The sequence below is a fragment of the Theropithecus gelada genome, unplaced genomic scaffold (genome assembly GCF_003255815.1).
Source record: "Theropithecus gelada isolate Dixy unplaced genomic scaffold, Tgel_1.0 HiC_scaffold_4308, whole genome shotgun sequence".
NCBI classification, from domain to species: Eukaryota; Metazoa; Chordata; class Mammalia; order Primates; family Cercopithecidae; genus Theropithecus; species Theropithecus gelada.
Window position 1 is genome coordinate 1 of NW_020260866.1, and position 3,797 is coordinate 3,797.

Below are 3,797 nucleotides of genomic sequence, written 5' to 3' on the forward strand. Positions count from 1 at the left end.
TAACTCAGTGACTGGAAGTCACACATCACAAAGCAGTTGCTCAGAAACTTCTTTCCAGTTTTCTTCTGAGGATATTTTCTTTTTCACCATATGCTTCTCTGGGCTACCAAGTATCGCTTTGCAAATTCCACAAGAACAGTCTTAGAGAACGGCTTCTGGAGGGGATAGCTGTAACTCTGTGAGATGAATTCACCGAACACAGAGAGGTTTCTCAGAAAGTTTCTTTCCAGTTTTTATCTGAGGATATTTCCCTTTTCACCATAGCCCTCCATGGCCTTCCAAATATCACTTTGCCAATTCCTCAAGAACAGTCTTATCGAAAGGCTTCTTGAGGGAAAAGCTGCAATTCTGTGAGATGAATTCAAAGATCACAAAGAAGTGTCTCAGAAAGCTTCCTTCTCATTTTGATTGGAGGATATTTCCTTTGGCCCCATAGTCTTCAAAGGGATCCGAGATATCGTTTCTCAGATTCCACAGAAAAAAGGCTAGCAAACAGCTCCACGAAATACAGCTGTAACTCAGTGAGTGGAAGTCACACATCACAAAGCAGTTGCTCAGAAATCATCGTTCCAGTTTTCATCTCAGGATATTTTCTTTTTCACCATAGGTCTCTATGGCCTTCCAAATATCCCTTTGCAAATTCCACAAGAACAGTCTTAGCAAACGGCTTCTGGAGTGGAAAGCTGTAACTCGGTGAGATGAATGCACAGAAAACAGAGCAGTTTCTCAGAAAGCTTCTTTCCAGTTATTATCTGAGGATATTTCCCTTTTCACCGTAGCCCTTTGTGGGCTTCCAAATATCACATTGCAAATTCCTCAAGAACAGTCTTATCGAAAGATTTCTTGAGGGGAATGCTGTAACTCTGTGAGATGAATTCACAGATCACAAAGAAGTTTCTCAGAAAGCTTCTTTCTCATTTTGATTGGAGGATATTTCCTTTGGCCCTATACTCTTCAAAGGGATCCAAAATATCAGTTCCACGATTCCACAGAAATAAGGCTAGCAAAGAGCTCCACGAAAAACAGCTGTAACTGAGTGACTGGAAGTCACACATCACAAAGCAGTTGCTCAGAAAGCTTCTTTCCATTTCTCGTCTGAGGATATTGTCTTTTTCACCATAGGCCTCTATAGGCTTCCAAACATCGCTTTGCAAACTCCACAAGAACAGTTTTAGCGAACGGCTTCCGGAGGGGAAAGCTGTAACTCTGTGAGATGAATTCACTGAACACAGAGCAGTTTCTCAGAAAGCTTCTTTCCAGTTTTCATCTGAGGATATTTTCTTTTTCACCATGGGCCTTTAGGGGTTCCAAATACCCCTTTGCAAATTCCACATGAACAGTCTTAGCGAACGGCTTCTTGAGGGGAAAGCTGTAACTCTGTGAGATGAATTCACAGAACACAGAGCAGTTTCTCAGAAGGCTTCTTTCCAGTTTTTATCTGAGGATATTTCCCTTTTCACCATAGCCCCCATGGGCTTCCAAATATCACTTTGCAAATTCCAGAAGAACAGCCTTAGCAAAAGGCTTCTTGAGGGGAAAGCTGTACCTCTGTGAGATGAATTCACAGATCACAAAGAAGTTTCTCAGAAATCTTCTTTCTCATTTTGATCTTAGGATATTTCCTTTGGCCCTATGGTCTTCAAAGGGATCCGAAATATCAGTTCTCAGATTCCACAGAAATAAGACTAGCAAACAGCTCCACGAAATACAGCTGTAGCTAAGTGAGTGTAAGACTTACATCACGAAGCAGTTGCTCAGAAAGCTTCTTTCCAGTTTTCATCGGAGGATATTCTCTTTTTCAACATAGGCCTCTCTGGGCTTCCAAATATCCCTTTGCTAAATCCGTAGGAACAGTCTTTGCGAACGGCTTCTGGAGGGGGAAGCTGTAACTCTGTGAGATGAATTCACAGAGAACAGAGCAGTTTCTCAGAAAGCTTCTTTCCAGTTTTTACCTGAGGATATTTCCCTTTTCACCATAGCCCTCCATGGGCTTCCAAATATCACATTGCCAATTCGACAAGAACAGTCTTAGCGAAAGGCTTCTTGAGGGGAAAACTGTAACTCTGTGACATGAATTCACAGATCACAAAGAAGTTTCTCAGAAAGCTTCTTTCTCTTTTTGATCGGAGGATATTTCCATTGGCACTATATTATTCAAAGGGAACCGAGATATCATTTCTCAGATTCCAGAGAAATAAGGCTAGCACACCGCTCCACGAAATACAGCTGTAACTCAGTGAGTGGAATTCACACATCACAAAGCAGTTGCTCAGCACATTCCAAAAGAAATGTCTTAGCGAACGGCTTCTGGATTGCAAAGCTGTAACTCTGTGAGATGTATTCACAGAACAGTAGCAGTTTCTCAGAAAGCTTCTTTCCAGTTTTTATCTGAGGAAATTTCCCATTTCACTATAGCCCTCCATGGGCTATAAAATACCACTTAGCAAATTCCAGAAGAACAGTCTTAGCGAAAGGTTTCTTGAGGGGAAAGCTGTAACTTAGTGAGATGAATTCACAGATCACAATGTAGTTTCTCAGAAAGCTTCTTTCTCATTTTGATCGGAGGATATTTGCTTTGGCCCTATAGTCTTCAAAGGGATCCGAGATATCTGTTCTCAGATTCCACAGAAATAAGGCTAGGAAACAGCACCACGAAATACAGCTGTAACTCAGTGAGTGGAAGTCACACATCACAAAGCAGTTGCTCAGAAAGATTCTTTCCAGTTTTCATCAGAGGATATTCTCTTTTTCAACATAGGCCATTCTGGGCTTCCAAATATCCCTTTGCTAAATCCACAAGAACAGTCTTAGCGAACGGCTTCTGGAGGGGAAAGCTGTAACTCTGAGACATGAATTCACAGATCACAAAGAAGTTTCTCAGAAAGCTTCTTTCTCATTTTGATGGGAGGATATTTCCTTTGGCACTATATTATTCAAAGGGAACCGAGATATCATTTCTCAGATTCCAGAGAAATAAGGCTAGCACACCCCTCCACGAAATACAGCTGTAACTCAGTGAGTGGAATTCACACATCACAAAGCAGTTGCTCAGAAAGATTTTTTCCAGTTTTCATCTGAAGATATTTTCTTTTGCACCACGGGCCTCTATGGGCTTCCAAATATCCCTTTGCATATTCCACAAGAACTGTCTTAGCAAACGGCTTCTTGATTGCAATGCTGTATCTCTGTGAGATGTATTCACAGAACACTAGCAGTTTCTCAGAAAGCTTCTTTCCAGTTTTTATCTGGGGAAATTTCCCTTTTCACTATAGCCCTCCATGGGCTACAAAATACCCCTTAGCAAATTCCACAAGAACAGTCTTAGCGAAAGGCTTCTTGAGGGGAAACCTGTATCTCTGTGAGATAAATTCACAGATCACAAAGAAGTTTCTCAGAAAACTTCTTTCTCATTTTGATCGGAGGATATTTACTTTGGCCCTATAGTCTTCAAAGGGATCCGAGATATCAGTTCTCAGATTTCACATAAATAAGGCTAGCAAACAGCTCCACGAAATACAGCTGTAACTCAGTGAGTCGAAGTCACACATCACAAAGCAGTTGCTCAGAAATCTTCGTTCAAGTTTTCATCTTATGATATTTTCTTTTTCACCATAGGCCTCTATGGCCTTCCAAATATCCCTTTGCTAATTCCACAAGAACAGTCTTAGCGAACGGCTTATGGAGTGGAAAGCCGTAACTCTGTGAGATTAATGCACAGAACACAGAGCAGTTTCTCAGAAAGCTTCTTTCCAGTTTTTATCTGAGGATATTTCCCTTTTCACCATAGCCCTCCATGG

The 3,797-nt window shown here is 41.3% G+C and overlaps 1 pseudogene; it reads right to left on the reverse strand.

Annotated features, from left to right (window-relative positions):
• Positions 1-73: 73 nt before the first annotated feature.
• On the reverse strand, positions 74-2,104 carry LOC112617789 (annotated as a pseudogene).
• Between the last annotated feature and the right edge of the window lie 1,693 nt (positions 2,105-3,797).